Here is a 22,384-nt window from a genome sequence, read left to right on the forward strand (position 1 = left end):
GTGTACGTGGCTTTTCCTGGATTGCCTCTTGTCAATGAGCTGTTCATCAGATTTGCTGATAAAGCAGCTGGTCTGTGGAGTGGCACATTTTTCCTTTTAAATTAGGGCTTAAGTACCATTGTTCTGGTCAGCAAATAACTGCATGAACAACAGATACGATATGTACTGCTTAATATAAGGAAAAAAAATTATTTTCTGAACTTTTCCGGTCTCAGCTTGAAATATGAGGTGAAGTTCACTTTAACTGTTTCTCAGTAGAGGATGTAACAGGATATTAAAGCCACTTGTTAAAGAACTCTTAAATTTAGTTTTAATGATTCTATGTGCATCCCAGCTGACTGTTACAATGCATGAGAAATGCCATACAGTTTATGAGCAAAAGTGATGAGATACTGATGAGAAAAAAGATGAAGCAGATCTTAGGAAATCAGGAAGAAGGAAGGTGAACAGCATAGTTAGATTAGATTAAGTGTGCATAAACATACATATATTTAAAAATCAGATTTAAAACATGACTTGGTGGAGTTGGTAAGATTAATTTTTTTATATCTTGAACATCAGTGCAAATAATATAAGATTGAGTCTATATTTAAAAGTGCAATTCTGCGTGGACAAGCCTCTAAAATGTATTTGGGGGTGTTTCTGCAATTTTCTAAATAGTGATAAATATTGAATTTGCAAGAAATTGTGGTTTTTACTTGTGAACTCAAGATGTTGTTCAGCCAACCAGTCTGTGTTTTCCCCCTGTTGTCTGAAGTTACCACTAATTGTCCTGGAGGGTAAGTCACAACCTGATGACACTTAGAAAATGTTCTGATTTAGCTAACAACTGATTAGAAATTAGTTAGGGATCCTCTTGCTGCTATATTCTAAAAAAAAAAAAAATCAATTGCAATTCACATTTCCTTTGCTCTTGACAGTGCAAAAGGGAATAAAAAACAGTAGCCATTTATTTTCCCCAGTGAAATCATCTGACATAGTTGCTGCCACAGAAGATCCCCACCCTAGAGCTCTCCATGTGCCCAAGAATCTGACTTTAAAGCAGAACAAATGGAACATTTATGCTTCTGTGACTCATAGATTAACAATAATTATAATCTGCAGCCATGTTTACACTTCTCACTTGTTCTACGTATTTTACAGCTGGAATGGAAACTCATTGAGATGTTAACTCGAGGACACTCAATATTCCCAAAAATGGATGAACACATTGCCGTGACAAAAGTAAATCTCATTTGGATCACAACATTCCTCGTTCAGTCTTGTTTTCCATTTACACATGTAAAAATATTTATTGTAGTTAGGAGAAATTGAATGGGTTTCAGTTATCTCCAATATAAGCTTTTTCCCAGTTTTTTTGGTTTTTTCTTCTTTTTTCTTTTCTTTTTTTTCCTCTTTTTTTTTTTTTCTTTTTTTTTATGGCTTGAACTTTCAAGGTTGGTGAAACCAAAAGAGATTTTTAGGGCAAATCCCCAGGATTTCTGTTCTAAATCACAGTAAGGCTGAAATAACCATAATGAAGAGCCATTACATTGATCAAATCCAAAGCAATATTCTTACTTTTCTTTAAGAACTGGGGTTTTTTTCACATCTATTTGGGCTAAGATGGTTCAGTCTAATAATTCTGTATATTGTAGATAAGCAGGATATACACTTTTATGTCTCTCACAAGTCTTCTGACAGTTGAGGTCTTGTTACTCTTTACTGGTTTAGATCTTTGCTACCATTCCCTTTCTGTGAGGGCTCACTGGTCCTGTGTTGGCTATTTCACCCTTCTTCAAGTTTGTACTTTATGGAACTGAGGGGGTTACCTATGTCTGTTTATTCCTGGTGAGCAGTGCAGGAAACACTGGCTTGTATTTGTCATAGCACTTTTTTTTTTTTTTTTTTTTTTTTTTTTTCCTAAAAGCTGGTGCTTTAAAATACTCCAGGCAAATCTTTTGTGGACGCAGGAAACAATCCCCAACTCTGACATTCTTAGCCTATGATCCATATTACAGACTCCTTGGGTATTTTATCTACTTTAATTTTTGACTTTTCTGCTTTGATTAGTGTAGAGTGCTGTGAGTGTTCTGGTTACTACTGTTCAGGTTTTCTTAAGTGCCCGGCAGTTTTAAAGCTAAATAGAGTGCTGAAGAAGAGTTCACAGGAATTAAGTAAATGGAAAAAGAAACTGGAAGTGTCCTTGCCTTCACTCCCCTCCCACACACCATGCCATTTCCACATAAATAACAATTTTTACCAAAATTCTGATTAGTGTCCAATTGAGAGGCAAGAAAATGCATCATGAAGTAGAAAATCCATCCATCATCCTGGCAGAAGAGTGAAAAGCAGTTTTCAGCAGATTTTTAAATTAAAGTTATTAAGATAGTCTTCTGTAGACTGAAGTGAATCAATAATGCCATATAAGTACCAACTGCTGAAAACTTCAGTTCTTGTTTGAATGTGTTTGTGTTGTAAGAAAAAACAAGCATACTCTTGTTAATCACAGAAGAATTGTCCATCACACTTGAAGTAGAGAAGCATTTTGAGACTTTCTGCTTGCAAACAGAATTTATGGAACATGAAAACATACTATTTCTCAGGCATCTGCATACCAGTATCTGTTCAGCCTTAGGACAATAAATGGGTCTAAGGTGGACACGCAGAAACATTTCAATTATAGAAGATTAAATCATGAAACCATCAGAAAAACACATTTCTTGAAAATGGTATTTGTCTGAGATACCAGCAAGAGGCATTTGCTCTTATGGTATAGTGAAATATCCCTGTTTCAAGAATTTTTTTCTCCATTTATCTATATTTATGTGATATGTGGTGATCATTGCTGCATTAATGTGCATTTTAGGGCAGATGGCTGCTTGGCAAAATTATTATACTTTCTTTTCACCCTAAGCTGTAGAGGAAGGACTACAGGGAATGGTTAATGTATGGTTTTCATTAGAATTACTAATATATTTAATGGAACAAATAGAGACACCACCACCTAATGGACTAAGTTTGAGAATACCATTTAAGGACTGATTGACTGTGATGTCTTCCCTTGAGTTTACTGCTTGACTTCGAGGTAGTCTTTTTACTTTTATGTTTGCTTGCCATTTGACCCTTGCACTAATGATAATAGTGATTTATTGTTGTAGGTGGTTTAAAGGATAAAAGGCTGCAGAATATTAAGTATTTGGTCCATGGAAGGAAGACAATACTCAGTTTTCACTTATCTTAATTTTTAGAAAAAAAAATCTTTTTTTGGCTTAAGACTGGTAAGCATAATGACATCAGTATCTGACCCATGACTTTTCCTTTATTGATACGCTTACCAGCTTATGACTGAAATGCTTAGAAGTCAGCTGGGAGAAATTTAATCGTGTAAGGCCTTGCATAAACAAAATAACAAATGATCTCTAGACTGGAATACTCTATGAACTGACTCCTTTAGGTGCTAGGCTTAAGTAAGTCATATTTAGTGTAATTGTGACATTTTCTTTCAAGTGTGTGGAGATACACAGACATTTAAAAGGACTGGTTTCAGAAATGCTGGTTCTGAACTTTTAAGGATTTCCACCCAAGTCATGTTTTCCATGTAAATGACTTAGGAAATATTACTGTATCTCTGAGGGCTGATTGAAATAATTGTCATGATCTCATATTTACTGAAATTCTGCTGTGTTACCATACTTAAAGATGTCGTTACAAGAGAGATATGGTTTGGAGGGAGAGAGTGGTTCTAACGTAGCTGGAAAAATAAAGACCTTTTGAGGCCTCTACTTCCCCCACTTCGTTGATCTGTCTCTCCCTACAAACTTTGTTTCTGTTATATCTGTAGATCATCACATTTGCACCATCACTACTGTGAATTACAGATAAAACAGAAGGTTTTTAAAAATTCGGTTTCTGAAACAATGATGGCTACTAGCTGACCCAGCAGCTTTAAAAACTGAAATATAATCTCCCTCGTCTCTTATTTCCTGTGAGCTCTCCAGGAAGTGTCTCAGAATGAAAGAAAAGTTATGAATTTGCCAGATAATGAATCCAACTCTTGGTTTAGGGTTCTTTCCTGTAGACAAAATTACAGGTTTCTTGTAAACTTAAAGGAAGTGAAGTGAAGGATTTCACTTGTGTGATAATGACAGTAGCCAGATGGTTTATTAGAACTTAAGGGGAAAACTGGGCTTTGGGCTTTATTGGTTTTCTGAGGTATTAAAGGAGTGTGGTGGGTTGACCCCAGCTGGCAGGTGAGCTCCTCCAGCCACTCATTCATTCCACCCCACAGCAGAACCAGGGGGAGAAACAGAAGGGCAAAAAATTGTGTGTTGCCATAAGGACATTTAATAAGGGAAGAGGAAAAAAAAAACCAAACGTGATGCAAAGATGATCACAGACCATCTCCCACCAGCAGACTGATGGTCAGCCAGCCTCTGAGCACATCACCCACCCCCAGTTTTACAGCTGAGCATGATATCATACAGCACAGAATAACTCTTTGGTCAGTTTGGGTCAGCTGTGTAACTGTGTCCCCTGCAAGCCCCCTGCCCACCCCCAGCCTACTCAGGAGGGGTGCAGGATGAAAAGCAGAGGGGGCCTTGATGCTGTGCAGGCACTGGTCAGCAATAGCTAAAACACTTTGTTTAATCAGCCCTGTATTGGTCACAAATCTAAAATTTCTAAAATTACATCACTGTATGGGCAGCTGGGGAGAAAATTAGCTCCATCCTGACCAAACCCACTACAAGGAGTGAGTGGCCAAGAGTGTTACTCTAAATAAGAGGCTAAGAAGGACACCAGTATTTTGGAGCATTTACATGGCTCTTGCAATTTTTCATTTAATAGAAGCAGGCAAGAATTGTTTGGTTTTTTTTTTCTCTAGTTTTGGATGAGGAAACCTGAAGTGGTGAGGTACTAAGAAATTTGTTCAAGGTTGCACATAATGCCAAATGACCATGACCTGAAGAAGCAGAAAATGGTTCAGCTACAAAAGGCTGAAAAACCTTTGGAAAAAAGTAAGGCAATTTTAGAGCTGTAATGTTTGATATTTATGAGATTAGAGTTCTTTTATGATTACTGCTAATAGAGAAAAAAGTGTTTAAAATAGGAAACAAATTTTGCATCTTTCCAAAGTTCAGTTATGGATTAATGTCCATCTATACTAGAAAATTATATTTGAAAGACATGTTCCCAGCCTTTCCTTTTCCAATCTTCATTAATAACATCTCCAATCTTGGCAAAATTCTTGTAGTATAAGCCAACAGAAGCCAAATGGGACTGGTCTCTGCCAAAGCAGCACCTTCAAAGTTTGCCAGCATATCTCCCTAACAGCTACAGGAAGTTTTTGCCACAAAGGATCTGATACCTGTCAGGTCAGTGGATTTGCTGTGCTTTTGACGGAGCACATGACTTTCAAAGTATTGTGATTTCTGTGTATTTATTCCTGCTAGTATAGGTTGGATTGCAGAGGAAGGATCTAATACACTTGAGCAGAGGCAACAGAATTGAGTAACTGGCCTTTATATGCATTATATGAGAACCGCTGTGATCCAGGGGCTTTCCTGGCTGCTTTATGTGGGGAGGGCTTTGAGAGTCTTGTGCTCCTTCAAGTTCCCTGTTGGAAAAAAAAGGTGCTTTTGCATGGAGTAGCGGGGTGCTGTCCCTGCTGGTTGGGCAGCTTGTGAACCCCATCCTGTAGTTTCAGTATGGAGCTGGTCTGTCCTGGAGTGCTGCTGGGACTGTCTGGAATTTCATGAGCTGTTCCTCACTAGCACCAAAGTGCTGTGACCCCTGAGAGAGGAGTCAGCCTGGTGCTGATTTGGTCTGTGCCTGTCTTGCACTGGCCTTACCTGGCACCTTCAGGATCCATGAGATGAATATGTCCCATTTGACTGGATAGTTTTAGCTATAACCATGAGATGTGATGGACCAAAGTGGTAAAAATGGAGAAGCAATATGTTTCTCAAAGCATAGCATGCACAAATATGATGGAGTGGCAAAAGTGTATTGTTGCTCTTAGTTCAGAAGGGTGATGCTGAGTAATTTGAATAAATTTCTGCCATTTATGGTTCTTGATTTCAAATCTATGTGAAAGATTTACTTAATTTTCCCAGTGTGTACATCACTGTTTTGAAAGTAAACGGTGTTGTTTGATTCTTGATAAGATGGGAAGACATGCATGTAGCAACTGGTATGGAAGCAAGCTGGGAAATACCTACACTGCTTGTGTTTGATGCAAATATGTACTCTTGGCTGGTGATGATCCAAAGTGTGATGTTCTTGGTTGATATGTAGAAGCCATCCTGCCATTGATATGAGGCATTCCATTAAAAAATGCTGTTTTTCCATAACTTCCCTCCTTTGCTGAAGAAGAGAAAACCAGCACTGTGGAGGCTTGTAGTGATGGGGGTTGTAACAAAAGGGGTTAAGAATATCCCTCCCCCCCCTACTTTCATCTGTGAAATCAGGCTGGCAGATTGCCCTCCTTCCCAGGGCACAGCATCCAGGCTTTGAATGGATCATGCAAATCTGACACAGCCTTAAAACTGTGCGTACACACAACCCAACTTTGGTTCACATCCCTGGTTTTTACATGATCAGAGGGCTGGAGCACCTCTCCTATGAAAATAGACTGAGAGAGTTGGGGTTGTTCAGCCTGGGGAGGAAAAGGCTCCAAGGAGATCTTATTGTAGCCTTCCAGTATCTAAGGAGGGGCCTACAAGAAAGCTGGGGAGGGACTTCTTAGGATGTCAGGTAGTGATAAGACCAGGGGGAATGGATTCAAACTACAGGAGGGTAAATTTAGATTGGAAGTTAGGAAGAAGTTCTTCACCATGAGGGTGGTGAGACACTGGCACAGGTTACCCAGAGAGGTGTTGGAAGCTCCATCCCTGGAAGTTTTTAAGGCCAGGCTGGACAGGGCTCTGAGCAACCTGATCTAGTGTGAGGTCCCTTCCAACCCTGAAAAACCCTTTATTTCAGGACTTGTGCTACAGCCTTGAGGTGTGTTGAGGGTGAGGTTTTATTTGTTTTGTTAAGGTATCCAAAATAATGCAAGTACTGCTTTGTATCCTACTGATTCCTGTATTTATAGCCCAAGGCACATAGCACATGTCCTGGCAGATGGTTTTAGGCATGTAATTCCTCCTTTCAGCACACTCCTTCTTCATAGGAGGCTGCTACTGAGGCTTTTGGAAGAGAGAAAGCATTAGGAGAGTTGTGTGTGTATTGACTGACTATTAAGCTAAACTCTTACAGTCCTCTGAAGCATGCTCTTCAAGATGTAGTTATTTCGTCCCCAAAAGACACCCAGGAGTGTGCTAACATAGGAGCCAACTGGGTAAGTGGGAGCAGCTGAGGGTGCAGGAGCAAGGCAGCTTTATAGTGGAAAAAATCCACAAACCTTTATAAGGAGCTTGCTCACCATAGTATCTGAGCTAAGGGCACTGAGCAACAGAAATGACCTTACAGCATTTGCTCTGTTTTGTTTTCCCCAAAAGTTTGATTTGTTTTACTTGTAGCACACCTGCTTTTGCTTTTTAAAACCCATATGTTGCACTGCATTTGGGAAAAGAAAGTCGGAAATTTTCTGTAAACTTGAAAATTATTAGCCTGTATATACTTAGAGGATTTGTGGTATTTATAGCTACTAGCATTAGCACTTGAAATTCTAAAACTGATGTCAGACATCAATACATGTATGTCCAGAGGTCAGAATATGTGCAGTATTATCCTGCCATGTCTGTATCTTTCCATAAGTGATGCCAGGCTCCCTTAGTGCACTTCTGTAAAGAGCATTTCTTCTCGTATTATGATAATTTGCATACAACAGTCAGGCTATTTAATGTCTTCTTAATGAACCAGGTTTATTGCTTCCTAGATACTTACTGGGAAAATGAGGTATGATAAAGCTGTAGCACGTGGCATTTGATTTCTTGCCGTTTGCATTGTTCTGAATTTTGTTTTTATTTGTATCTGTGCAGCAAAGTACAGTGAGTATTTCAGTCTGTGTACCAATCAGGAAAAAGCAGAAGTTGGAACTATCAGAAGTTTGAGCTACCAGGGTTCAGAGCTCAAGACTGTCACGTTTCTTGTTCTGGAGGTCCCCATTTCATTCCTTGATGTGTCAGCCAGGCAAGTGTCTGTCACAGCTGTACTCATGACTTTCTGAAATCTTCTCACCACTAAAAGAACAGAACAGACTGAACCTGGACTTAACCTTGTTAGTGCCACTACCGGAAAATTTCAGAGAACATGTTGGTATGGGTAAGGACAGAGTCTGAAACCAAGACTTAGTCACAGGATCTTGCACATTTATGGGATGCTGTCTGCGCCTTTCCCGTTTGTACGATGCTGCAAACCGGGACAAGCGATTCCGCACTGAGCATGACTCTGCAGTTCTGTCATTGCTTTACTGTGTGAGATGGATGGTGATTTAAAAATAGCTCTGCTTATTCATATGCAGCTGGTGGCTGCAGAAAAATACCTCTCTGTGGCAAAGCTGGAACACCTAGTGCTTGCTTTCCCATCACCAACAGCAAACAGAAAACAAGGTCAAAACTCATGCAGATAATTCACAGCACAGGACACGGGGTAAAGGATTTAAACCGAAAGTTAATTAGAAGGCTTTTGAAAGAAAGAGAAAGAAAGAAAGAAAGAGAGAGAGAAATCAGTCTGTACATTCAGTTGAGTCCCTCATTCTTTCAAGAGTACTAATGAATTTTTTAATTTGCTCTGGAGCCATGGATACTTTGTTATTGAGTTTGGCTATCAGGTTTATTTTGTGTATCACATCTTGACCTAGACTCCTATATACCATACGACTAAGGCAATACATTTCAGTCTGTCAATAACTATCTAGTCTTGTTTGACACAGTTTTCATTCCGAAAGATTGTGGATTGCACCCATTTACTTCAAAAATTCTGCGAGACACTGTACTGAAGAGAAACAGAAACTGAAATTGCTGCACTAGTATCTTTTTATCAATTTTTACTCTAGTACCCAGATAGTTCACTGACAGGTCAGGGCTCCTTTACATGTTACCCAGAGGCTCTTTACATGTTACTTAGGCACTACAGATCAAGGTTCTAATGCCACATGGCTGGAAGGCAAGATAAAAAGATCACATTATGCTCAAGATCACTTTCTGCTTATGTTTCTCCATTTAATAATAATTTTAAAAAAACAACAAAACAAAAACTAGCAAACAAAAACAAACACAAAAGACCAATGAAAAAAACAAACAAAAACCCAAACTGTAAAACAAAAAAAAGACCCAAAAAAACCGCACACCCAAAACATCCAAACGAAGAAGGATAGGAAGGCTATTCTAGGGGTTAGCAGGAAAAATGACCAGAGAAAAATCTTCAGCGTAGATCAGTGAGAAGAAAGGAAGCCTGTAGGGTTTATTTGCTTTCAGTCAACAGGATTTTATTATTTACAGGAGTGTTTCTGTGGTGGTTCTTAGTGGAGAAAAATTCTCAGTGGGCTCTAAGAAGTGAAACCAGCAAAATCTGGTAATCTGTAGATTTTTACTGAACAAACAGCCTTCTCAAAACATAATTTATTTCTATCTTTATTACATCTTAATACAGCTGTATGAAAGCTGTAATACAAAGACGTCCAAACCATATTTTACAGTAAGATTTGTAAATATTTCCCCATTACCAACTGTTCCTTTTCTCTGTCTCATTTTTGTACTTTTTGTGATCTAAATAGGGGACTATGACATGTTTGGTTTTCAGTAAAGTAAAAGGAAGTGCATACATTGAGTTTACCAAGTTTGTCACCCCAGGTCAATAAATTGACTTGCTTCATCTTTTAGAAGCCTCACTTTCCCAAGAGTTTTCTAACTCCGTATAAAAAAGAAGAAAAAATTGACATATCTTCATTAATAAATGTTTATAAAACTTTTAAAAAAGGAAAAAATCCATCATAATTCTTCCAGTTTCTTAAACATTAGTATTTGCTCAAATTATTTCTTTACATCTTGGGAAAAAATCAGAATATTTGTCTGGCTCCGTAGAAATACATTGCAAATATGTAAATAAATACTGCTATTATTTAGCAGTAATAATGTTACCTAACACTACTCAGCTGCTTTTCAGGCATTTTACAAAGATAAGTAAGTATTCTTATTGCCCTTTTAGTGACAGGAAGCTTTGGATAAAAAGGAACTAAGGGGCAGTTAAAAAAAGCTATTAAGCAGAGAAAAACAGGTGTGTTAAAACATAAAGGGCCCCAAAATTAATTTATTTAAATTAATTTAATTTTATTAATTATTTAAATTAATTTATTTAATTAATTAGAAATTTAATCTAGATATAAGTTGCGGTGGGGGTGTCAGAAAGATGATAACGAGACAAAGTGAAATCAGTTCTAATACCTGTTATTGTAAAGACAGGCAGTATTGTTTCATAAGCAAGTTCTGACAGTGTCACTCATTTTTCCATACAATTTCCGTGTGTTTTTCTCTAGAAAGAAGATGAAGGTGAATCGAAAACACGACGCCAATAAATGGTTTCACATCAATAGGAGAATGTGCTCTTTCACAAGTTTCGTCTGTGTAATCATTTTCCCATCATGATTATTACATTTTACACGCTGCCTCTCAGTTTCCTTCTTTATTACCAGTAAAAGCTACCATGTTTTTAGTAATGCTGCTTACTGTAGCCAGTGTAGGAAAAAAAACACCAACTTTTTTTCTAGAGAAGGAGGCAAATTCTATACCAGAGATTCAGTGCCTCCCCTCACAGATTTCTTCTCGTGTCATTTCAAATAAGCCTAAGCTTGGCTTCAGAACCAGCTAACTTAAACTTACCATTGAAACTAAGTTTATCATTTATCTGAGTTTATACTCGTAGCTTGAATCTGATGTCCTTCCCCACAGTTGCTCAGGTTTCTGTTTCGGTCTTGAACTTTTTCATTTTTAGCTCTCAGCCACTTCCCCTCTATTATTATGATGATAGTACCAAACCCATCGATATATATTAAGATTTCATAGCGAATTATTTTTAAAAGAATGAAAAGAATCTCCATCTGAATGCTGAGACATCAAACAGACTTTGGGAGAAGCTCAGAAGTGATTCTGTTAAAGTTATCTCAGGCAGTGCTGATCAGTTTCAGTACAATACCAAACACTGCTCAGTGGAACAGTTCCACAACCTCACCACCCAATGCCTTTGTTCCTCAATGACATCTGTGAGATTTTTCGTAAAATATCCTTTACAATAATAGATTGACTTTTAAGAGATAAATCAGATCTTCTCCATATTTTTATCAGTTTTCTTGCTTTCCTCGTTTAGTATTATGGAAATAAATAGTAGCAGAGGTAGTGGAAATTTTTACTCCCTTTTTCACGGCATTTTTATGTTCTTTGGTGTTTGAAACCTGGATAGGTTCTATCACATATCCATATGTGTGTTATATCACACATTTCTTTCCCAATCTGTGGAGAAATTCTGGTCTTTGTCCATGTTCTCAGATACCAAGATTTGGTAGGTTCAGTTTTCTGTTTCCTGCTTTTGTTGAGAAGAGCATCCTGGGCAAGAACCCAGCTATTTTGTATCATCTGCTCAAAATCACTTTGATCTCATCACCCTTACATGCACAACTGTTCCTGGATGGTTCAGAATCATTGTGTGTGACATCCTCAGATACAAATACCACCTCATTAATTTAATTAACTCAGGAAGTGAAAGGAAGAAATTGCTTCAAAAATAAACTGATAAAACATCAATCGGAAAGTGACTGCAGAAAATACTGCATAAAATACTGTTGGTGGCTGAACACTGCCCAAGCTGGTTGGGCTTTCCTTGCATTGAACTCTCACAGTTTAACACTGCCAGGAGAATCACATCACCCAGCCAACACCCTCTTTCAGCTGGTATTGGTCAGCCAGCAATTACACAGGGCGGAGCTCCAAAGAGCTGCATTTGGCTCTGATCAAGGACCCATGGATCCAACACCTAACAGCAGGTCAGGCTATGCAGCAGTCATGCACGTCTGGATCTGCATGTCTGTGTGTATTTTGAATTTTCCTTTACTTATTTTTTCCACACTTTCATCAGAACTGTAATAGTTAAGACTATAATTTTTCTTGGCTTACAGAGCTCCTGTTATCATCATCCACATTTTGTCTGTATTGCAGTGTGGTTTTCTGGGGGCTGCCTTTGGAATTCAACATCAGTCTTCCAGTTGGCACAGCCACTCAGCTGGAACACCCACATACTGAAGTTTTCGTTTGACTCAAATGCACATTTTTTTGTCTAAATCTACAGTGTGTCCAAGGTTCATCTTCATGAAACCATAGCTGTGATGACACACTCTTTAAACTTTCTTTTAAACTCTTAGTAACTTTGCTTGACTGTGGAAGAGAGTGGTGGATTCTGACAGTCTTAAATTTGAGTTTATCAATTGTTAGAATATTAGGTTCATTATTTTGTGAGTCCCAGTTCTACATTGTGACATCTCATCATCTTTCTGTCATTTTTCCCCATCAGGTGGGTGCTTTCCCTTATGCTGGGCTGTCCTGGGCTGGACTCACAGGGGCCCACATGAAGTGTGGGGCAGATTTCATGTCCTGTGGTGTGTAAATGTTGCAGGCACTGTGTGTCTGCATGGCACAGCAGCCATCAGTCTGATTTCTCTGCACTGACTTGAAACTGCTTATACAGGTGTCACGTGAATGTCTGTGGTGTCACTATTGATACAGTTTGGTGTCATTAGCTGTGAGTTTCTAGTTCATATAATCACTCTTTGCCTGTGTCTTCAAGAGCTCTGCAGTTGTCAAGTCTGACTTGGTTGGCACAAGGTAGCTGTAGCACAAGCATTTGGGTTAAAATTGCTTTGCACCATGATGAGACTCAATTAGCCTTATGTTTTTTTGTTTGTTTTTAATAAACCTTTAAGATTGAATTGAAACCTTTTGTTCTAAAACAAAAAGATGAATATAAAATGAAAATGTAAGTTTGAGGTGTTCACAGAAATTTCAGTGCAGATTCACCAGCCCACTTTGAAAATGCCACTTTTCATGAGTCTTGAATATTTTACAATCCCTCAGGTTACTGTAAGCTCTGTGCTTTAAATCATGTACTCCAAGTTTTCATATCTTTTAGGGGTTTTAAAAATGTATTTGCCATATATTTCTTTCTTTTTAAGCTGGAAACTTTGAAATTCACTGATTTGACATCAGATTAGTTCTCTGGTTTACCATCCCCATCCATTCCTTCAGTTCTTCACCACTGAAGAATTATCAGCTGATTCTTACCTTACCTTGTGCTGTCTTGAAGCACAATGGAAATCAGATCTGAGACTCCTCTCCAAGCCTTTGCCGTTTTGGGAATCCACAGAAACCAAACCTCTGCCTCGCAGCCTCCATTGCCCTCTAGTGAGGGGCCGGGGAGCGGCACTGCCTCTGCAGCGCTTGGCTGGCCGGGGAATAGAGCAATCACCAATCTGTGCTTCTTAGTGTTTATCCCCAATAATCTTTTGCAATAAGCTTTTTCATTAGTGTAATTGATTTAGAAAGGATATATTTTATGCTTGGATGACAGCCCTGTGCTTTTTTGTGTAAATATTAAAAATACTCCCGCTGATGGCTTTAGTGTTGAAAGTGGGTTCCTAGAGCTGTTTCAAAATGTATTGCTTTATTATGGCTCATAGGGAGGAGGTAGCTGAGATCAGCATTGTTTGAAATCCCCATTATCTTCTTACCTCCAGTTGGAATACAAAAGGAGCTTTACCAGCAAACTGGTAACAGCCCATGTGAAAGCAATTGATAGCCACAAAGAGAGGCTGTTGCTGATACAATGTCTGAATTTATGAAATCAATTTTAACACCTTTACCACTGGTTAGGTGGTGCTTTTATATATACTATAATATACTATGCTATAATATACTATGCTATATACCTAGGCCAGCTCTGTCAGCATGGATCCCAATCCCTAACCTCCATCACCAGGCTGAGGAAGTTTTAATTTAGGTTTAAATTGTTGCTCTGCTTGGACTGCACCAACTACCACGCAGGAGCTGGTAGCAGAGCACCACATTCTGTGCTGAGAATGCAAATTCCCGGTGTGGCTGAGTGTGCCTGCAGGGGCAGGGATGGAGCCTTCCTCCCCAACCACAGCCATCAGCAGCAGCTGCCCTCCCTTCAGTCTGCCTTGCACCAGGAGCCTGGGGTGTCAGCCACAGCTGATTCCAGCTTCTCTGCAGCGTGGTTATTGTAGCCCTTTTATATTTTTAAAATTATTATTATTTGCTTATTTGCAGGTTTTATTTTGCATGGTAAAGGAAAAGTCTCATTTTCCCTGGATTTTCCTGTGGCACCCCTAGCTTCTGACTTCAAGTCACATCTAACAATCATGCTCCGCAGGTAGATGGCTGCTTGTTCTGTCAGAGAGGAGGTCAGTCCCTGCTCCTGCATGGACAGGGATCATGCTTCTTGGCAGTGGAGCCCTCAGGCATAAGATGCTCAATTACTCATAACTCTGTTGCCAAGGAATGATAACCTGCTATATGATTCTGTATTGATGAATGGTGCTGATGATCTGCTAAATGAGGCAGAGCCAAATTTTTGGCAGCAGTAGAGCACCAGGAGTTTCTGTCCCACTGATATGTGTGACACCCAAAAGCTGCTTGTGTGTCTACAACAAAGAACAACAAAAACAAAGGCAACTGCAATTAGAGGCTCTTCTGACAGGAAATCTTCATCTTCACAGAATTATTGGAAGGCCCTCATTTCTTATATTTTCATTGCAGATTACATACAGTGCAGAAAACCTGAAAAAAAAATGTTTTATCTTGCTAAGAATGCCCAAGTCTGCAGAGCTTTGAATTCCTCCTTGAGATGGTGATCACAGCCAAAGACTCTCACCTGACATTATGGATCTTCTGGTTGCCTCTGTCAATCTTCATAATATTTACTTTTACATTATCATTAGGCCAAGTCACAGCAAAAAAATTTCAGTTCCTCATGAGTCATAATCATCAGTACAGAGCTTCCCAACCCTGACTGTGAACTTAAGAGTCATTACCACAAACCTTGCACTTACAGCGTTCACTTCCTAGGAAACAATGGCTCCTCAGCCTTGTCTTGGTGACTGCCTAGTGAGAAATAATCACCCTGAGTGTGTAGTTCCTTAGATTTCATTCTCTGTGTCTTTGACTGAAATACCTGGTTCAAAAGTTTATGAGCACACGTGAGCCTGCTGGTAGCCAATGCTCACTGCTACAGCACTCGTTTGCTAATGCTGTAAAATCCTGGGACTCATCTCAGCATCTGCTAATGTGACTCTGCATGTCAGATGTGCAAAAACCCCACGTGCTGTGTTTAGCCCACTCCCACGTCACAGCCAAGTCCTGCCTTGCCCCTGATGACACACAGCTCCTCCTAGGTCTGGCAGGATGCTTTTTCTTTCACAAATCCTACCCAGGCTGACAGTGATGCAAATTCAGGGAGCCTGGAATTTTTGTAGAGGATCTTGGGACACAGGATGTATGAACCCTCCATGCACCAATATGCTGGTGCTCTAGACCATGAAAAATGTTTGCTGTACATTTTTCACCGTATAAAAATATAACATGCAGAGGTGGGAACAGACTGTGTCAACCTGATTAATTACCTGGTAGATCATAAAAAGGGCTAGTAAAGAAATTCTGCCTCTCAAGAAGCTGTTGATCCTTAGATCATGCATTCAGAATTGTAGCCATCTGACAGCAATTTATCTCACAGCTGTCCTCAGTATGTTGGCTCAAAATTATTTTTATTCTCTTAATAAAGATAAGAAAACAAATTACAAAAAGGCAGATATTTGTCAGTCTTATAGGAGACAGCAATATATTAGCGTAGTCCCTATATTCTACACTTAATATAGAATAAGAAAACAAAAAAAATCCACATTATCATGTGATCAGAGGTGCAAATCAACTTAGAGCAGCATGACTTTCCCACTGCATGTAGTAACCAGAACTCTTGCTGCTCATAGAACAGCGTGTTCAATGGTGTTGCTCAAATCTTACAGTGCAATAAGTGTAGGGAGTAGGAGATGCTTTATTTCCAGGCAAAATCAGAAATAAATCTCCCACACTTACCATAGCTCGATAGAATGAGAAACTCTGTGAAGTCCCTTGTCCATTTCCTTCTGCTTTGTCACTCCTGAGTAAACTTCCCAATTCTTGATGATCATACTTTTGTGTAAATACAAAATACATATAATGGCAATTATATTTGCTGTTAAATATTTTTCATCGCAGGAACTTAGAAAGTTTCCTGGTCACCAGCTGATTAAAGGCTGCAATCATAAGTGTGAAGCAGGTGTGGCTTATTTACAAATGCATTTTGCTAAATAGAGCAGTGGCAGAACTAGAAGAAAAATTTAGAAGTCAAGACTTATTTCAATCTTTCTTTAAAAATAATTCGATTTACATATTATATAAGCATAAAGTAATTCAGTACCTTGACCCCGAAGGTAGGAGCTCTGATCTTTTAATTATAATGTGGAATATTTTGCATATGCCAGTTAAGGTTTCCATATGTTATTTTCCTCACTTGTCAAGCTGAGAAAATAGTAATTACCCTCTTCATAGGTTGTTAATCCTTTCTAAGTATTTTTAAGCACTATAAAAAGAAAAATACCTTATGATGGCATTCATAGTGATTATGCAGACTGGCTGTCTGCAGCCCAGAGGGTTTGACTCCTTACCAGGGGCTGTAATAATCAGGATTTCAGACACATCTTGATGAGAGGCTGTTACTCAGGTCACATCTCCACCTCCTTCTGTGTTACCAGAACTGCCACTGGTAGTTCCCTATCTTCCTTCTGGCTTCTAAAATTGTTTCTGAGGAATTCCTTTCTGCTGGTACCTGCTAATGATTTCCCAGGCAACAGATCCTGATGCTGGTAACTGGTTTTTTTTTTTTTGTTTTGTTTTGGTTTTTTTGTTTTGTTTGTTTTTTTTTTTTTAATTTTAATGGTAGTGACAGGATTGAAGAAGTGAGATTACATCTTCCTTTTTCCTTCCAGAGATTTTATGTATAAGGTCTTTTTTTAATTTAACAGTCGAGTTGTTTATTGGAAGCCGCTGAAAACCAAGAAGAGTAATTAATTAGTCAGGCCTTCAAAAAGAACATAAGGAAGAAACAGCTGCAGGGTGGATAGGGAATATGAGAGCTAAGCCCAACCTTGCTCTCATCAGGATGAGAGCAAATAAGACAACATCTAGGTATTACAGGGAAGATATTTAATCCATTTGTTAACAGTTTTGCTTCATACATGAAAAATTGTCAGAGATTGGTCTCCTCAAAAAATGAAAAAAATCTCACTCAAGTTCCCCTGTTCCCCTCAGCTCACCCTTCTCATATGTGATGAGTACTGATCCCAGTAAAACTTCTAATAGACACCTTTTCACAAAGGAACAAAGAGTAGTATTTTCACTCATTCAAAGCAGTAATGGTGAAGAAAAACTGTAAGCAAAGATGGCTTAGGAATACAAGAGCCAGTTGGGTAAAGCTTTATCTTCCTTGATCTTCTCTTCCAGGCTCTCAGAGAAGAAAATTGCATTTTCATATTGTACCCAGAAAGGCTTAATGTGAGTGTGGGCATGCCCATCTGATGGGCTGAGAGTATTTAATCTAATTATTTAATCTAACTTCATCTGAGTATCAGTCACCAGTCTACAGCTGTTAATCAGTCATCAATTTGCTATCTATTGGTTCAGGTTTAATTAGTGGAACTATAAATGGTGGTTTCTCCCACTGGGCTGCTTGCTTTCTTTCAGGAACTGGAGAAGTACCCCGCACCCTCAAAGTGCAAGATGGCTCAGGGAGCAGCACTGTGCTCTTGCCCTCTGGTCCTTCACCTGCCTGATGGGACCATGCAGGGCACAGCTGGGAAGGAAATAACACACAAAGTTGTATAAGAACTGAGAGAAGTAAGAACCCAGGTATGAAGGGCTTGTGAGCAACTGAGAAGAACAAAAGAATGGGGGAGGTATTATCCAGGAAAGCATGGACATGTCGGGTGGGGAGGGATGGTGTCTGATATGGTTAAAATGGAGATGGGAGGATTTTGAAGCCCACAAGGGAGGGAATGAACAGCCCTAACCGAGTCTTCTGCTTCCAGTTCTGTACACCCGGTCCCCTGCTCTCCTCCCTGCCCCGTCCCTACTCAGTCCTTACTCTGCCGCTGCTCCCAGTCCCATCTGCAGGGGGTGCAGTTGCCTCGAAAAACGCATTTCAGGGCTCTTGGGCAAATTTTCAGCGCGGGTTCATCACATTCACGGAAACTTTCCCCGGTAGCGGCTGTTTCGGTGGCAGGGGAGATAAGAGGAGCTACCTTAATCTTTATTTCGTTCTAAGTGCTCCCTAACCGCCTGATACGAGCGGTGAATTCCCTGTTGGTAGCGCTGAGAGCTAAGCCGTCGTTCCTAGTAATGGTGATGCAATTGCTGGTGTTTTCCTTTATCTCATCTATATTTTAATTAATGATTTCAGACCCTGCAGCCAGACTGACTAATCACTACAGACGTCTCATCTTGTAGATAATGATCAAGTTAATTCAGCCGTAGGGATACAAATAAAATCTGCAGACTGATTCATGCAGAATGTTACACTAGCAGCAGAAAGGGGTAAAAATCCCTACAAAAAAATTTAAATAATGTTGCACAATGTTCTTTCCAAGCTTTCTAATTGTTTCGGTTTAATGTGTTACTATATGAAGTGAAATCAGTAGATACAATTCCTTCATTGTTTGGGGATTTTATAGCTCCTCCTGCAGAATACCAGGACCTTTTGGACTTCCTAGTGTGTTCTACCACATGTAGTTTCATTGCCAACATGTCAACAGCCATAGACCTGCAGCTGAATGACATTATAAGCAGTCTCTTGTTAATGGCCATGTCAGAGTTGTCTTGCAGTTGTTTGGGTAGCTGATGAGACATCTTGGATGGAGTAAAAGCCTCCTCCCTTACACTTTGAAGTCCATGGGACTTGTGATGTTGACTTCATTAACAGTAAGATGAAACCTTAATGTTGCCTATGTATGGTGTAAGGCTGACCTTTCACTGAGTCACTCACGAGTGAGTCAATCAGCTATTTAGTGCATCATTTCCTCACCTTCTATAAGGTAATTCAAGGAAATGTCATCTTGGGTGCAAGCTGAGGAAATTCCTAGGATAAAAGACCAACAAGCTCATGGAGTGCAGTTAACTATCTTTTTTCTATTCTTCATGCCCCTTTATGCCAACCTTTTCCTATAAGTATTGCTTGTTTTGAACAAGCAAGTGTGTATTCCCCCAATGTCTGTTAAAAGATGAGAGAGAATCTGTGCCACTGAAGAAGTGCACGTGTTTATTGAAATGAAAATGTGTGCTTGAAAAATCTTGTAAAATGTGGTAGCAAATAACCATGTGAAGTTCAACAAAATGAAACAATTCTTCCAGCCCCAAGAATTGCCTGTTGTTGTAATGCATAGTCCTGAGTCACATGTGGAGCAGCAGTCTCTCCTGTGTGTAATAAGATCTGCAGTGTGAGGGGAGATGCTCTGCCAGGTATCATCCTTTTATCCATCCTGCCAATGGATCCTTCCTGGCAGGTCCTTCCTGAGCTGAAGATCTCAGTGATGGGTTGGGGACTGACTCTCCCCATTGTGTGAGTAGAGGATTTATCTGTTCATGGATAGATTACAGCACACTTAGTTGTTGAGTTTTGTAAACTGCTGTCATAGCAGGAGAGAGAGTGGCATTGTTCTGAGTCATAGTCATTAATAAAACAGACTGCTTATGGTTTAGCTGTAATTGCTTTGTTAATGTTGTAAATTTGCATGATTAGTCTATTATCACTCAGATGATAAACATAACTAGTGTGCAGCATTCTTTTCTAGCATTTAGTTTAAAAGCAGGATAAATAAATAGCATAGAAAAAGAGTTTCTTTGTTCACATGGCACTGGCTGCCTAGCATGAGATGTTCTGTAAAACCTGAATCTACTCTCATCTACATTGGTCTCCTGATGAGACCAGAGAATCAGAGTTTTATTCTGCTCTGGTTCCCTGGGAAACAGTGTTTTGCTTTATGGGATAAATAGATTCAAAATCTCAGATACATCTAGGAAGGTTACTACATGCCTTCTTTGGAGTCACTTTTGGTTTTCTCTAATATTCTGTCTGGCATTGGCTACATTTGCCTACATATTTATCTATATGGTGTAGTCTTACCATGCTGATTACCTTTTGGCAGGTGTATACCAGCTTTTTGAAATTGCTAGATAATACACATTCATAATCCTTTACTTTTGGTAGATTTTCATCTATCACTTCACACATATGCTCAGGAAGATATTTATATTTCCTCTTCAAGGATAAGAATACTGAAGAATACAGGCTAATAATGTCAGAATTGGCTTGAGATGCTGGGCAAGTACCTGAGTTTTTGGTCTCCAACATAAGCCACCTAAAGAAATCTGATTTTTCAAAATGGGTGAGATGATAAATGCTTTCTGAAAGCCAGGGCTTTGTAAGGCGTCTCTAACCCTAACCCTAAACAGACAAAGTCACTGAAGTTACTTCTGGAAATCCTGCCCAGTGTGCTATTTCAGAAGTCACTCAAGTTAAAGGTAGGAAAAAATAACTAACTCACTCTTCCTTTCAACTGACCTGAGATGCCTCCTTTGCTTACTCATTAGGCTTTTTTCAGTGGTTTTTTTCTAGGCTGCTCTTTTTATGTATCTTGTAATTGCTCACCAAGATACATCATCATCATTCTCCTGCTGGTTTGTTATTAACATTCCTTTTCTGTGCTGCCTCCCCCCAACAAGACCCATCAATCCACTGCCATAATAACATTGTTGCACCAATCAACCTGTTAATTGTTAATTTTTTTTTTATTATTGTTTCCTCTCTTTAACCTTCTGCTGTGTTTCATGTTACACTTGCATATGAAAATCGTTGACACAGGAACCATTATTTATGTTGTACAGAATCTAAAACAATGTCTATCAGTTAAGTTCTTCAAGTTCAGTACTACTAAAGAATTACAGGATTTGTCTGCCATGTTGATTTTTCAATTTAAAGTCAAGTAAGTTGTGGAACAGTTCAAGAACCTTACACTTTATGCCTTATGCTTGAATACATTAGGGTGGGACTGCTGCTGGAAGTCATTTCCAATTTTCTGAGTTAGAACTATCAAATCTGTGCATTAGGTAGGACTAAAGCAGCTTTATTTACTGTGGACAAAAATTAGCAAATTCTTCCTGTAGTACATTGTGTTACACTCTCAGCTGGTCTAGTGTCTGGGCCCAGCTGGAAATCCATCCTCCCCTACATTTTTCAGAACTGCTGTCCATGTTCAATGCTGTACTTTGCAGACCTTGACCTTACTTAAAACATGGTTTAATACAGCACATTCTGTAGGTTTTTTGTTATTATTTAATGAAAGTCCAGAGTGAGCAAATTATAGTCATAAATCCCTGAGGAATTCAATTTTATTAAGCAATTTTCTCAGTCTTAGCAGAACTACATAGCACACATTAATTAGACCTTAAAACAACTGCTTCCATGAGTACAGACAATGAAGGTATTATTGCCCTCACAAGGAAGCAGAAAAGTTAAATCTTATTTAAATCAGACTTAGTAGCTTCTGGTCTTGTCCTCACAGGTATTACAGATGAAGTGTGTTCCTGTGCATGACTGAAGTCCCTGTTTGATCTTTTTGGAAAAAAAAAAAATTACTTTGGAAAGGATGGTGACCAAGAGTCCTTGTGACTTGGAGTGTATTGACCTGAGCCAGTGGGCTGAGACACCCCAAACTGTAAGTGCTGAGCACTGAAGCATTTCACCAACCTGTGTGCTGATGTCACTATGGTGTAAAAATGTGCACTAGCTCAGTAGCTGCTGTTATTTCTGACCTCATTCAGGTCCAAATTCAGCACAGGAAAATGAGTTTGTGTTATTTTAAGCATGCAGGTAGTCTCAATGCTGTAATGGGTTAATGATTGGAAACATTCAATATTTTTTTAGCAGAAGTTGGCACAGGGTTGGTTTTTTTCTTTTCATATTCGAATTCTTTTTACTTTAATTGGGATGTTTTTATTTCTCCTTTCTGAAATGATTTTCCCTATTTGTTAGAGGTTTTACAGGTTTTTTTCAGTATCTAACATAGGGATCCTACTTGTTACATCATTATGAACTACCTGACCCTGGTACATTTCCTGTTGTACTGAGGAGGAATATTCATGCAGTGCATTCACTAACACAAGGGAAGCCACTATATTGCCATACAATTAAAGGCTGAATTGAAATGTACTTGCATGCATGCCCTCAATGGATTTAATTGAGTTTCATTTATGTTTCCCAGTTTTTGAAACCTGCACCTTATAACCTTTGTATTTTTCCAATTTAAAAACCA

The sequence above is a fragment of the Heliangelus exortis genome, chromosome 10, assembly GCF_036169615.1.
Source record: "Heliangelus exortis chromosome 10, bHelExo1.hap1, whole genome shotgun sequence".
Classification (NCBI taxonomy): Eukaryota; Metazoa; Chordata; class Aves; order Apodiformes; family Trochilidae; genus Heliangelus; species Heliangelus exortis.